Source organism: Kogia breviceps, chromosome 8, assembly GCF_026419965.1.
Source record: "Kogia breviceps isolate mKogBre1 chromosome 8, mKogBre1 haplotype 1, whole genome shotgun sequence".
Taxonomy (NCBI): Eukaryota; Metazoa; Chordata; class Mammalia; order Artiodactyla; family Physeteridae; genus Kogia; species Kogia breviceps.
Genome location: NC_081317.1, coordinates 117345094 through 117360568, shown reverse-complemented (window position 1 = coordinate 117360568; position 15475 = coordinate 117345094). Strand labels below are relative to the sequence as shown.

The 15475-nt window shown below is 46.5% G+C and overlaps 1 protein-coding gene across 7 annotated transcripts in view; it reads left to right on the top strand.

Moving 5' to 3' along the window:
* The first annotated feature begins 11107 nt into the window (after positions 1–11107).
* PALLD (palladin, cytoskeletal associated protein) overlaps positions 11108–15475 on the top strand; it is a 391482-nt gene continuing 387114 nt past the window's right edge. For 6 of the 7 annotated variants that reach the window (XM_059071515.2, XM_067040076.1, XM_059071514.2 and 3 more), the window contains exon 1: positions 11108–11578. The gene's annotated coding sequence lies outside the window, so the exon portion shown is untranslated. The remainder of the gene's footprint in view (positions 11579–15475) is intronic. The other variant, XM_067040075.1, reaches the window with a different exon arrangement.

Below are 15475 nucleotides of genomic sequence, written 5' to 3'. Positions count from 1 at the left end.
CAGAGACCCTAAGAGGGGAGAGGAGACTTGTCCGCCTCTACAGCAACGTGTGGAATTTTAGGCCTTACGATACCTTGACATCCATGTAAACCTTGGTGATGACTTAGACTTTTAGGGAGCTGGACAAATGCCTCCCCAGCAAGCAAAGTGGAGGCCTGAGCAGGCGGGAGAGAGTCAGGTGGAGAGGCGGCCAGTGGAAACGTGAACTTCAGAGGTGCCCCTCCTTGTGGCCACTAAAGGGAGTTGAGGGCTCTGAGTGGCAGGAGTGGGGGAAGTGCAATCCCCAGGGGCAGAAAGTTCGCTTAATCGATGCCTGTGGCAATGGTGACACCCACAGTGCGGGCGGGGGGGGGCATGTGCTACCTTGTAACTTAAATCAGAGCTCTTTGAAGAGTCCCTTGGTCCTCTTCATTAAACAAATTAAATCAGCCGCCAGGGGCGTATAGGGAAGGTCCTTCAAGGGCTCAGCACTGTCTTCTGAGACGGGAGATGAGTCCTCACTGTGGGTGACAACATCTGGAACTCCTAAGGGGACAAGACACGTCCCAGTGAGGTCGTCTGGGGTTTAGCATGTGTAGAGATGTCCGTTGCCTTGCTTTCTATGTGAGTATCTGCAAAGCAAAGGTCCCCAGACGTCTTCACCCCGAAAGGAAGGGTTCGCAGGCCACCAGCCAGGCACAGATGGGGACCATCACCGTCCAGGCATCGGGGCCAGGGCAGCTGCCTAAAGGGTGGCCGGCTGTGCCGGCCTCGGCCCCTCTCCTCTGCCGGGACACCGGGTTTAAGGAACAGGAAAGCAGCCACGTGGCTATGAGTTCCTTGGCACACGGTGACGGTGACTCCATCTATAAACTCTGCAAACTTCCAATTCTGTTCACTCAGTTGATCCCAAGGGGTTCCCCAGGCAGCCGAGGGGTCTGGGGGCGGGGGGCCTCCTCCAGCTCCGCGGCATCTGGCCTGGAATGAGGGCAGGGGCCACGGAGGACGTGCCCTGCTCCACGCGGGGACCTGCCGGAGGGTCCAGGTCCGGCTGCATCCTCTAGGGAGAGGCCTCGTCACGGTTCCATGCTGTGGGGCGTTGCTTTTATGACCCAAAGCAATGAGTCCAGACAACAGAGGGTCATGGGCTCAGGGTCTGTGAGAGCCTCTGCTTCCGGGAGATCCCGGCATGTACAGTGCAGGGCTGAGGAAGGGGCAGCGTTTTACGTCAGAAGCGCCTGGGGGTACCATGGCCATCGTAGGTGGTCCAGACACTTCAGGAGTCTTGAAAGGAGAATGTTAATGCCTCACGAGCGAAGGAGTCTAGGAGGGCACTTACGGAGTGCATGCTGATCTCAATGTGGACTGACTTCACATCATTTTGTGCAGGGGGCCCCACTTAACATGGACTGACTTGCAAGTTACACCATCAGTCAGATTAAATGAGTAAATGCAGATTACGTTGTCTCCAGAACCCAAATAAGAACTAAAAGCCGTTGGAGCTGTATCGACACTTTGGAGGAAGGTGCTGGCCGTCGGCGATGCGGCAGCCCTCCGCTCACCAGACAGGTCTCAAGCATCTCTCCTGGTGTCCCCCCTGGGCCAGGCACTTTGTCAGAATCCGTGTGTCCGGGATGAGTATTTTAAGTGAACAAACAGATCTCCTCAGAAGATGATACTATCAGTGCCAGGTCACCTGTGCCCCCTGGAGACAGATGGACACAGTTAAGACCACACCTGCAAAGTGTATGTGGCAGCAAGGCTGCTGTCCCCACGGGGAGCCTGACAGAGGTACACCGTGTCCTTCAGAGGTGGGACCCTCAGACAGCAGAGAGGCTGTGCAAACGGGCACAGAACAGAACAGCTGTGCCAGTTCTATAAAACCCAGTTATGCACCGGCTGCCAGCTGGATGGAGTGACGGGGGTGGGGAGGCCCACGGCATGAAGGGGGTGGAATCCACTCTCAGGTTCAGAACACACCCCGGTGGGCTAGTGCCTGGAGAAGCAGCGAGGGTACCCACCCCTTCATTCATTAGGTTTACGGTTCAATTCATAAAAATTGTTTGTCAAGGGTGTAGCAATTGAATACTACATTGTCTCCTGTTTTACTTTTCTTCTGATTATGCTGTGATTATTGTTTCAGGAGCTTACCTAACATGTGGCTTTGTAAGGAATTTCAAGACTTACTTTTTCGGATGTAATAGATTTTTTTTTTTTTTTTTTTGCTGCATCAGGTGGTGTGTGGGATCTTAAGTCCCCAACCAGGGATCGAACCCGCATCCCCTGCATTGGAAGCACAGAGTCTTAACCACTGGACTGCCAGGGAAGTCCCATAATAGATTTTTTGTTTTACCACCAAGATAGTTGCATGCTTTCCTCAGATCATAATGCCAACACCTTTTATTACCAACACAGTTCTTCTCTACTAAATTTGCTTTGGTTTGAATTGTATAATCATAACATCAATATTAAATATACAAATCATAAATAAACAGTGGAATTAATAAATTTGTATGTATCCCTATGGAAAAGTGTCAGCGATCATTTACTTACCTCCTCATCATGAAGAAATACACAAAACATTCCAACAAAACCACAGGGTCCAGTACAAAATTCAGAGGAGCCCCCGGCTCGGCGCATTTCTGCCGCAGGCTTCCGCAACACCTGCCCCTCCGTCCGTCAGAAGAAACCTTGGGGCTGAAGGCACACCAGCTCGGAGCAAATTCCTTCCCAGAACGGCAAGCGCGGAGAAAAGAGCGAGTCCAGCAGAAACAGGCGAGGGCAGAGCCGGGATTTCTGTGCCAGAGCAACTGTCCTCCACGCTGGCGTTTTTTCAGCGTCTAAATCCTGCCTTGCTCCAACAGCTGGTTTCCCCCTTTGTCACATTCTTCCTTCCTTTCTGCTTTCCCGGGAGTGAGGGCCGCATGGTCCAGGGCAGGCTCCTCGGGGAGGGGGGCGGCCCCTGAAGCTGGGGGCAGCTGTCCCCCTGTCCCCGCCTGTCCTGCAGCAAACGCCCCCTGCGCAAGTCTGATGCTCCCCCGTCCCGAGTCTCCCTGAGGCAGAGAAAATGCCCGCTTTAGGAGAAACAGGGGCTGTCCGTGGTGATTTCCGTCAAAGAAGTCTCGAAGCCACTTTTAAATATCGAATTACCCTGGTAGATCTGCCTTTTCCCTCTAATGGAGAAAGAACAAATCAAATGGCCTCATACGGTTTAGGGAAGTCTTTACTTTTGAAAAAAATACCAACCCATTTCCACGTCAACCATCAGAACTTTCAGCCATGCAAAGATTCTTAAGCTTTCATTTATATTCAAACTGTAAAAACGATTGGTTTCCTTCCTGTTTTCCTTTTTTCTAATTAATGTAAACACTTCAAAAAGTCACGTTTTATGGCCCCTTCAAAATTCCCCGAGTTTGCTAAACTGTTCCATAAATTGTATCAAAGTTGCTTCAGTTTTCTGCTACTATAAATGATGTGGAATTGTTACGTGTTTTCGAGTAAAGCTCTTCCTGTAGTTGAGATTGTGTCCTCGGGACAGACCTGGGACTGAGTGGGTCAAAAGACGTGCCATTTTGATGTCAGCCAGGTGAAGAGGATGGTTCAGACGCAGCCCACAGCCCACTGTGCTTGGGTCCAACAGAGGCAAATCCACAGGCCAGGGCCACCCCTCAGCAGAGGGGCTCTGGTTTAAGGTACTAGAATCAGTGACGTTTATTTGTAATTCTCTGAATCGAAACATACTGAATTCAGAATCTCTTGAATTGATTATTCTCTATTTCGTACCCACACGACTTCAAAATTTTTTACTCTCGTACGTTCGTCAGTCAAGAAAGGATGTTGAAAGATTAAAATGACTTTAGCTCGTTGTGTGGCCAAACTTTTCGGCTTCCTTTTTTTTTTTTTTTTTTTTTTTTTTTGATGGTAAGTGTAATGCAAGCACACAAATTTCAGATATAAAAAGGAAAAAAAAAAAGGACTGAAAGTTTTCTTTAATCTCACCCTCCAGATAGAATAACCAGGATGCAATGTGCTTGTTTCTCTTAACAGTACATTTGGGACACCTTTTCCGTCTCACTTCCTGGTATGTTAAAAAGTACATGTTAAAAATTATGATGATAGGGCTTCCCTGGTGGCGCAGTGGTTGAGAATCCGCCTGCCGATGCGGGGGTCACGGGTTCGTGCCCTGGTCCGGGAAGATCCCACATGCCGCGGAGCAACTAAGCCCGTGAGCCATGGCCGCTGAGCCTGCGCGTCCGGAGCCTGTGCTCCGCAACGGGAGAGGCCACAGCAGTGAGAGGCCCACGTACCGCAAAAAAAAAAAATAAATAAAATAAAATAAAAATTATGATGATAAATTAGGCAAAGAATAAGGAGGAAGAACAGTTATAGTCGAGATAATCTCTGACGCCACCTTTAGAAGTAACACTGCACAGCCACCATGGGGCCATGTCCTGCTCAGACCTGGTCAGAGGGCACTTGCTCCCAGGTTGACCGATGTCACCCTCCAGGAAAACTTAAAAATGTGTCATTTATGGGCCAGAAAAGAGAGAGAAATAACGGACATCAGTATAGATTTACAGATATATATATATATATACACACATATATTATATACATATATAATGATGATCCTACAAACACTGAAATGTACATTACTTTTATCCTAATCCTGTCCTGAATATAGTCCTGTAACCGCATACTTATTCACTCATCCTGCATCCTTTTTTCTCCCCCAATTTGCGTGAGCCTAACGAACTTTCATTTTGCTACGGGAAGTGAGTGGACCTCCAGCTCTTTAAACTGCAATGGGGCCAGGTCAGTGGATTTCGAGGAGAACAAGAAACGGATGTGGTTATTGAATATGTGCTGCTATTTTGATGTAATGTGCTTCTTGTAGGAGAAAAGATCTGTCGTCGCACTCAAGCCACCATCCCATCCCTATTTTCCATAAGGAGCTGGTGTGCACACCAGCCGTCTCGAAGGGCTGCTTCTCATCCAGTCCTGTCCCTTTTCTCACAATCTTCCCGGATATTTTGCCACGCTAATTCCTCCAGACAAACCCACATCAGTTTATCAAGTTCCACAAAAAAAAAAAAAAAAAAAAAAAAAAAAATGCTGTTTCAGTTGAGGTTCTATAACATTTGTAGAATATTTGTATGGAGAATTGTTTATGCTACAAAATCAGTTCTTCCCATAGCATTCCATTTATTCCCGTACTCTGTTCCCTCCTTTTCTTCAGAATAGGTTAAGACGTGCATTTTATGGTTAGTGTTCCTTGGGGTTTTATCTTGTGTCACTACGTGTTGCATCTTAGGTGTGTGTGAATAAATGTGTGTGTGGCCACAAATGGAACACGTACACATATGCTTTAATATAATTAATGTATTACGTTACAGTAGACACCTTCCCTCCCCACCCCACTAAGGTATTTTTTAACGGAGAATGGATCTTAAATTGTGTCCAAAGGCTCATGAATAATCTATGGAGATAGCCACAGAGCTTTTCTCTTTTGACTTATCAATATGGAGAATTAAGTATTAGATCTTTGGGTGTTAATTAAACCAACCTTTACAACTTGGATAAAAGCCAGTTGTCCATGGCGTATTCTTCTATTACCAATCATTTTTCCAGATTTTATGTTTCTATTCCAAACACCAATATGCACTTTTCCCTCTTTATTCAACTTGATATCCATGTTATTCTTTATAAAGAAATGTTAAACATATTTTGCTTGAATTCAATAAAAAATGCCTTGAAATTAATCTTACTGGCTTTTAAGCCCAGAAGAATAAAACTTCTCTACAGCTGGGCCCTCAGAACCAAGCTGAAAATGAGATTATTTCTGCTTAAGATCATAATTACTAACTGTGCCCCAATATCCACTTATAACATGCATGAAGAAATCTATTCTCAGTGTCAACTCTCCTTTTATTACTATTGTGATAAAATTCTATTCATTTTTGTGCACATACAAAAATTGGCAAACATCCCAAGTAGCAGAAGCCTATGATCAAAAGACCACCCACAGGGCTTCCCTGGTGGCGCAGTGGTTGAGAGTCCGCCTGCCGATGCAGGAGACACGGGTTCGTGCCCCGGTCCGGGAGGATCCCACGTGCCGCGGAGCGGCTGGGCCCGTGAGCCATGGCCGCTGCGCCTGCGCGTCCGGAGCCTGTGCTCCGCAACGGGAGAGGCCACGACAGTGAGAGGCCCGCATACTGCAAAAAAAAAAAAAAAAAAAAAAAAGACCACCCACAGGCTTAGGCTACACATACGCAGCAGATTTAAACACAGTTCATAAAATATAACTCATGAGGGACAAATCTGAAGTTCACTGCTATGTACAGATGAACATAACATGTTTAATCAAACAAGGCTTCGGGGCACTTCTGATTCTGTGACGTGTCCACATGCCACATACAAAGTAAGAGGAAGAAGTAGGAAGACTGGCCATGGTTTGAAGGACTCTTGTTCCCAGAATCACCAAATGGGCCAAAGAGTGGCTCATTAGGACAATTCTGCAAGCATCTGATGCCTCTAATTGTATCTGTGTCCGGATCAGATTTCTCAGTGAACTATTTTTTGTGCTGCCCTATGATCCCTGCTTGCTGGTAGACCATGCCAGGAATGAAAGGGGAAGGAAAGTGTCCAGAAAGGGGGTAAGGGGACCAGCTCCTGGAGAATCAGAGGGTTTTCAGAGCTTCCTGGGCCCCCAGGGTGAGAAAAGATCAAAGAAGGATGAAGGGGCAGGTCTGCACACTCCTTTTCACACCGCTTCCATCACAGGAGCTTTGATTACTTTTGCCTAGTGTTTGTCTGAACCACCAAGGTTCTCACCTCCTAAACGGAAGTTTGTACACCTGTGCACTAAACTACGCCGTGTTGTTACTCAGCCTGAAACTGTAAAGCGGACAGACGGGGAATATGGAACTCAACTGACCACAGCCTGGAGGTCTCGGTGACAAAGAAACAGCAGTGACAGCCCTCAAGGATGGAAGTTTCCGCTGAAATACGGAGACGCTTGAATTTGCAGCTTTTTTTTTTTTTTTTTTTTTTTTTTTTTTTGCGGTACGCGGGCCTCTCACCGTCGTGGCCTCTCCCGCTGCGGAGCACAGGCTCCGGACGCGCAGGCGCAGCGGCCACGGCTCACGGGCCCAGCCACTCCGGACGCGCAGGCGCAGCGGCCACGGCTCACGGGCCCAGCCGCTCCGGACGCGCAGGCGCAGCGGCCACGGCTCACGGGCCCAGCCGCTCCGGACGCGCAGGCGCAGCGGCCACGGCTCACGGGCCCAGCCGCTCGGGACGCGCAGGCGCAGCGGCCACGGCTCACGGGCCCAGCCGCTCCGGACGCGCAGGCGCAGCGGCCATGACTCATGGGCCTAGCTGCTCCGCGGCACGTGGGATCTTCGCGGACCGGGGCACGAACCCGCGTCCCCTGCATCGGCAGGCGGACTCTCAACCACTGCGCCACCTGGGAAGCCCCGAATTTGCAGCTTTGAAAAGGGAGCATGTCCATGTGCGGCCAATGGAATGAAGGTGTGGGGAACAGCCTCCAACGAGACCACGGGTGACCTTGCCCGCTGGTCGCCACGCCCCTGTGGAGCCCCTCCCACGGTGAGCAGCGAGACTGTGTAGCCAGGGATGCTGCAGACAGGAAGGGATGGGACCTCAAGGCCGGGTCATAAGAGACATGGGGGCTTGGACGCAAGGCCCTTTCTAGAGTCACTCACTCTAGGTGAATCGGGCTGCCTCAGAATCCCGAGCCCAGTCTTGCTTTCAGAAGAAAGGAGCCTTGGGCAAGGTCTGGACGTCAGTGTCACGATACCCTGACCCGGAATCACCAGGCTCAGAACCTACTGCATTCCCGACACACAGAAACGCTGTGAGGTGATTAACATTTATTGTTCTGAGACAGGAACGTTTTCAATAATTTGCTACGAAGCAGGATGAGAGAGCGGGGGTCAGTCCCCCTGGGTCACCTGTAAAGAGAACGGAGATGAAGATGGCCAGAGCTAGGCAGGTAGAATACCCGTGGGTGCTGAGGAAATAGACAAACAAGGCTGACGTCACCGGGGCATGGGATGCACCTGGCGTGGAACTCCAGCAGGAACGCAACCAGAGCCCAAGTCTTAATTGAAAACATGTGGACGGAGGGTGGGCCCCTCAGTGCAGGCCTTCGGGAGAGCAGACATCTTTATACGAAGAAGAAGAAGTAACCATGAGGAAGATGAACTAAGATCCGGCGGAGGGGTCACAGCCCCACCCTGACCTCAGTGCTCACAGAAATGGGCTCTGGGGGTAGAAAAATGTGGACCACGCACCATACACCTGCGTATGCACAGGTCTCATCCGTAACATCCCCAGAACCTTCCCGTAATAACTTAAGAGCCTTGGTCAAGAATCTCTTCTAAGGAAAAGAACTTTTGTGTCCAGATTCTTCTAATACTTGTTAAACAGGCATGGTTAGCTCATGTTCGTATCATTCAAGAAAAGTCACTTTTCTTTGTCTTTTTGAATAAAATCATATCTATCTTTGAGGCTTCTCGGGACCACAGCTACCTTTCAATTTCTTTTCTCTTTATTCTTCTCAAAGCTTCAGCACTTCCCAGGGGTTACCCCAGGCTTCGGGAAGTGGGCACTCCAGGGATATGAGGGCGAGGCCCCCCTCTGGTCCCTGAGCCAGCACGCTCGCCACCGAGATTCGCAGTGACCCAATGTTCCGGCCCCGTGGCCTTTAGCACGCAGGGGCTCGCAGCACTGTCACTCAGCCCCCCAGGCCACCGTGCCCTAATGCTCAGCGCCCAGGCGTCCACGGTCAGACCTCGCTCTGATGAGCCCCTGTTCCATCCCGCACGAACCCCCTAGCCCTGCGCCCCTGCAGGCTCCAGAAACCCTGCTCTCTCCTGGGCTGGGACCAGCATCTCCCCCAGAAGCACCAGCCCCCATATCCCTGTGGACAACACAACAGCGCTGTTTCCATCATACACACCAATCAATGCCTTTATGACGGTTTTCACACCTGCAACCCTCAACTTTTTATTTCTACAAAAAGGTATGAATTTTCTCCTGTGACCAAGACACAGTAAACATAACTTGGCTACCCTTCCTGGAAAGAGGAACGGGAAGCGTCCTTTCACTGCTTTGGGAATGACTCCACAACAACAGAAAAGGATGAGTCCCTAGTTTATCCATAACACATTATGATTCTTTTTGTCACTCTGTGCCAGTGAACATTCACTGGGTTGCACTCCCATCTCCTTCTAGAAACTGCAAGGATGTGCATCTCCCTGGCAGTGTCTTTATAGGAGACGTTAGTATGAGTGTGCAGGCCCTCAGCACACACTTTAGGTCGACTTGTAAAAAGGAACCCTGGGACTTACAAAAGTTATTGCCTAGGGGCAGTCTGCTGCAGAGGGAAAAAAATGCCTGGTGGCTCCTGCATAACTTACTATGAATACAACAATAAAATCTGCTAAAACATTTAGGTGAAGCTTGGGTCATATGGTTAGCATCCATTTATCTTAAAATGAAGGAGGAGGGGGGGGGGGAGGAAAAGAAGGGGGAGGGGAGGGGGAGGAGGGGGAGATTATTCATTGTCTAGTGGCATTTGTAACCACTTGTGTCCTTGCTCTCAACGACTCTTTCCATAAGTAAGGTAACGTCGTGAAGCGGTCACAACATTTTGATTCCTATAATGTCTTCCACTTGCACTTTGCCTCAGGACACGAGAGGTATCTGTTTAACTTTTGATCATGACATTTTCAAACGCCAAAGGTACAGATATTAATGTCACAGACACGACGATGCCAAGCTGTATCAAATGTTACTGCTTTTCCACATTGCCATCATTTCTCTGTTCTAGAAATATGGCACTAGTCCAAGCCTCTGTTTCCTCCCCCAACCCAGCTCTCAGAAATGTCTTTCCGGGCCTCACCCTTTCCGTCCGCTGTGTCCGTGGCCCTGGTCCTGGAGACCGTCTTGTACTCCAGAGAACAAGGCGCCAGTCTTCTGCGAGGGTGACGGGTGGTGTGCAGGACGTGGAAACGGGCGGCAGTTCCCACTGTTCGGTTGGGGCTCTTTCAGCCAATGCCCTGTCTCAGCACCAGCCTCACCAAACTTGCCAGTTAGAATGAGCTTCAGGAAGAGGCCAGCTGCCTCCAATTCCAGCCGTTCTGTGACTCTGAACGATCACTGCTTCCCACCGGCACCTCCTCCTCCAGCCACTTACTTTCCAGTTTAATTGGACCACTCATCTTTCGATTAACCACTTCCCAGCCATTTTGTCCATTTCTGGAGTCTTCTACTGCCTTCTCTCCCAATTTTTATCCTTTTGGGTTTTTACTATTATCTTAAGGGTTTTAGTAAGAAGCAAACATAAGCGCATTTTTTTTTTTTTTACCAGCAAGAGGGGTTTCTCCTCCCTATAAGCAGTGAAACAGCCCACGAATGTATCTATTGATATTTTCAAGAAGGACCGATTATAAAGGACCAGCGTTGCCTGTAAAGTTTCAGAGGAGCCCTTCCTAAGTGGTCCACCAAGAGAAAAAATTTCTTTAGGTAAGAACCTGCATCGACTAGAACAATATTATCCAGACGAAGGAAGACTAGGCACTTCATTTCCAAATTTACTGCACCAAGAAGTTTTGCGTGATTATTTTTCGCCACTTATATTTGGCTCCGCTGCCTGACCTTGGAACAGAACTTTTTGTGTTTTGTTATTTGGAAGTTCAGAATATTAGAATATGTTATAATGAGATGCTACAGAATAAGTAATGAGACGGTTGTGAGACATTTTTTTTTTTTACAGCTGTAAAAGGGTTCGTATTGTCCCGAACAGTATTCGTTCAACATTTATTTATTTCATCAACAAATATTTGCTGGATGGTCAGGGTGTGCTGAGCCTTGGGCTGAGAGCTCGGCATTGCAGTGTGTGAAAGATTCAGGCCCTGTGTGTTCATGTCCATTTAATCCCACGATGGACCATGTCCTCAACACACACAAAGTCATATCATAATTTTTAATTAACAACTTGAAGTGAGAGACCAGTGGGGCTCTCCGCTCAATTTGACAGGTGGCTTAATTTTTAAATAGTTACTGGATATTTTAGGATAATCTGCCACGTGACTAAGTTAAATGCACAGAGCAGAAGATTATAGTTAGAAGAGCCTTCTTTAGGAGTGTGGCTTTTTCTCCTTAGACTCACACACGGAACATTTAATTGATTAAGAATACATTTAAAAGACAGGTGGGGATCTCCAGTCACAAGGTAGAGGAACATGTCTAAATCCGATGCTTATTAGATCCATAAATATAGTTCTCTCTACTCTACGTGCTTTTAATTTCTAAGAACCCAGCCCTTGGAGCTGGCTTCTGGAATCCCTGGCCAGGGCCGTCTGGGGAAACATGAGTTCAGTTACCAAATATAGTTGAGTGGAGGAAGAGGACAGATGGGGTCTGAGCCCACAGCTGCCTCAAAGTGACCACGGACCAAGCAGTGTGTCATGAATAAACAAGGCCACCTTCACTCCCCCAGAAAAGAAGAAACGCTCCTCTGAAATCCATCACCTTTTGGGAGTCTTCAAAGTAACCAAGGATTGAAAAGGTCTGTAAAATATATCTTAATATACTAACTAGTAAAACAATATTTTTAAAGCTCTTTATTATAAGCTAAAAATACAATAGTAGTTTGCTAGAAGATGTAACACTGTTTGGAAGATGTCTTGATTTTTCTTTCACTTGGAGAGGAAAAGTAATGGGAATTTTGCAGTCGTTCCAAAAACAGAAAGTACATGAGATTTACCTGCAGGGTTTTATTTCTACCTATGCTGTCAGAGAGCTGCCTTTTCTATTATAATCTTAAAACTAAATTGGGGCTATTAATTCCAAAAGGATTAAATGAACTGATGGAGCCCACGTTTGTCAAGATCATGTCTGTGTTTTGTTTTATAGAAAATAAGAATGCAGCTAACTCAAACCTTGCCTATACTTAAGCTAAATACCCATGGGTTAAAAGGATATACTTTCGGTTTTAGTAACATTTTTAAGTTGTTAATTACACTTTCAAAGAACTTTTTAAATGAGTTGAGAGTAAAGGCAGACATTTTAAATCCTAACTATGCATAAAGTTTGCATATTTTTTTAAAAGATAAAACTTACTAAGGGAAACTATGGTCCAGTCAAATTTAAAACTTACAGTATAATTCTATATCACATGGCTGTAAGTTACACATGAAATTGTCTTGAATCCAATAGATGGGGTTGATACAGAATGAATTCAGGCTCATGTTACTTTTTCAACATTTGCTAAAAATACTAATTACCTTCTAGTATGAGTAATGTGTCGACATCCGGAGCCCATTGCCTGACAATATAACACTGACCAAGTCTGTTCAGTCATGAATGTGCAGAAATTACATCCTTATTACAGAATAGATATACTTTCCAATATACGTTTTCCTCAGAGACAGAACTTGAATGCTCACCCCCGTTATCCAGATTTTAAAAATCAGAGTCTATTTGACAAATTATTGCTAACAGTAGACAAGGCCTAAGAGATTTATCAAGGCAATACGTATGCTGCGAATATATGATTACATATACCCAGAATACAAATCTGTCCTTCTGCATTCCTGTGTCCGATTTGGATTAGATGCCCCATGTCAGTTCTCTGTCTGAGCTGCTGTTTGTTGCTAAAACTGAAAATTAAAAGGGTCATAGCACACTTTACAATAGAATAGGGATCTGGATTACACGGGACAATTACAATCACTTTGATTTCTTTACTTCATTTTTTTTAAATGCAGAGGTTAGCATTAGTCAAGTTTTAAAATAAATCTGACACGTTCTTAAAGAGATACCACCTGAAATCTCCAAGGCCACGACAAGAGTCTACACTTTGCTAATGTGTGTGTGTGTGTGTGTGTGTGTGTGTGTGTATAAGACATCAAAGGGAATTGTGTTATCTGAACTCCAGCCAGGAATTCAGGCATGGAGGCGATGGCCGTGCCCTGGATGTGTTATATCTTATGACAGAACACAGATACAAGTTTGGTAAATAGGCTTTAAATATAGGTGAGGGAATGAAGGCCAGAATAAGGACAGTGGCAGTGGACGTGGATGATCTGGAAGTAAAATCTAGAATGGATTCAATATGGTGAATAAAGATAGTATACAAAGAGGACACCAGGAACTCCAAATACTCTCTCTGGAAACGCTTTATATGGGTGTTGTGGGCATGAAATCAGCTATTATGTTATGTCTCTGCAATTGAGATACAATATACCGTCTGGGGAGAATTTAAAAACTGAAGTAAAAATATGCCATGCCTCCCTGTAATGACAATTTACTTAAAGATTAGGAAAGAGTGGAATTCACATGTATTTATTAAGAAGTAGATTATAAAATTATTGTGCATCTTTTTGCATCAAAAAGCATTTAATAAATTTTTCATATTTGACTTTAGCCCTATAGGGAGGGAAGGAGGGAGGGAGGAAAGAAGGAAGGAAGGAAGGAAGGAAGGATTTAAAAATGATGATTAAAGAAGACAATTTAGGTGATACAAACACACTTTGTTGAACCCTTCATGAAGTGCACAGTCTCTTTGGGAAGAGCCTCACCATGAAGAGGAAGGCAGGAAGCTTTTATAGGATAAAGAACAAGGGAGAGGGAAAGAGAAAGTACTTGATTGGCTGGGTCTGCAGACTCACCTTTCTGGGGTGAGATGAGGAAGGAGGTAAGTAAGGAAACCAGTGCTGGTCTGGCTTGGGGCTCACTGACCGGACGCATGAGTTTCTGTTCAAGCAGAGTGTTCACAGGGACACAAAAGTTCCCTAAGCTTCAGGTTGCTGACATGGCTCCCAGGCAGGAGCAGCTCCATCTTGGACCTAAAAAGTTATTTCAACAGAAGGAAGAAATTTCGTCTAGGAATTGCATGTGCTTCCAGAACAAGGAAAAAAGAAGTTTTAAAGCTTTTTCACAGTTTGAGTTTTATTTTAAAATATTTTTAGTCTTGAATCTTTGTACCCATAGTTTTTATTACTTTTAGTAATTGTTTAAATATGAAAATAAAGAGAAATCAAAATGCTAAATTCAATATTAAAACCACTCCGAATTTCCACTTTTTTCCCCGAAGACTGTGAAAACAGCAGCCAAAGATTCCCCTAACCACCCATCCTCAGCCCAGCGCAGACGTAAGCAGCACCCAGTGCCTGATGCACCACCTTCCAACCGTCCTCCTGTATTTATCTCTAACTGTGTACACATTTTAAACGCCTCGTGAAACGTTGCTACCCCGTCTGGACTCTCTAAAGCAACTGGCCCATGTGGTTTGGGATCCTGAGTGATCCTTGGTGCTTGTCAGACTTTTTCTAACATCAGAGATTTTTCCTTTCAAAATTGTAGTAGCTCATCAAAGTCTCTGCAAAGGGTTCCATAAACTATGGCAAAAGTCCTCCCCTTGTTTAAATTATTCAAGTAAATACCCATAACACACCCACTGTGAAAAGACCACGTGGCAGTTCCATGCCAATTTCAACCATGTCTACCATCTCCTGGTTCAACTTTGGCCAAACAATTGAATGTTTTTATGCCGTAGGCTGGGTAATCAAAATAAGCAAAAGAAAAAGAGTGTTCACCCCATCTATTATTCTCAGCATCCAATGGTTCACTACAGATCTTCCTGAGCTCATGATGGGGCTCCCTCCTGGCAGACCTATCGCACGTTGAAAATGCACTGAATACACCTCACTTACCTACCGAACGTCACAGCTTAGCCCAGCCCACCTTTGTTACCAACCAGGGCTCTTGGCCTCCTTAATCAATAGAAATTGATAAGAGGCCAGATGAGAAATTCAGGCAAGGCTTTAAGGGGGGCCCTGCTGCAACAGGGGAAGCAAAACAAGAAACAGGTGCCCTTGCTTGCTCGTTGATGGCGGGGCAGGATGGTTCCTTATATGGGGTGAGGGTAGGGGGTGTGTCCAGGGGGTGGGGCTGGAGGCGGGGCTTAGGTGCTTTGCCCGTCCCTTTGGTGGTGATGTGTGCAGGGTGCATGTGCAGTACCCTGCTTTTGCTCCCAACACCCTGCGTTTGCTCCGGGCTCTTCAGAAGCCGCAGTTGGGTGTTTTGGTCATTTTGTATCTTTTGTCCAGAATTTGCCCCAGCTGCGCGTGCACGCAGTTATTTTTAGTCCCTTACCGTTTCCTTGAATTTTATTGCTCGAGGAGAGGTGTGTCCAGGTGCAAGCGCTGCAGCAAAGGGTCCCAGGTCCCAGCCTGTCTCACCTTCAAGATGCCCAGAACACTTCCATCGGTCTGCAGTTGGGTGAAATCATCTAACACAAAGGCTGTTTTCTAATAAAATTGTTGACGATTCCATGTAATTGGTTGAATACACGGTAATGACAGTGAAAGGGTGGTTGTCTGGGTCCAGAGGGTTGTAAGTACATCAGTTGTTTACCCTCGTGATCGCGGAGCTGTCTGGGCACCGCGGCCACTGCCCAGCA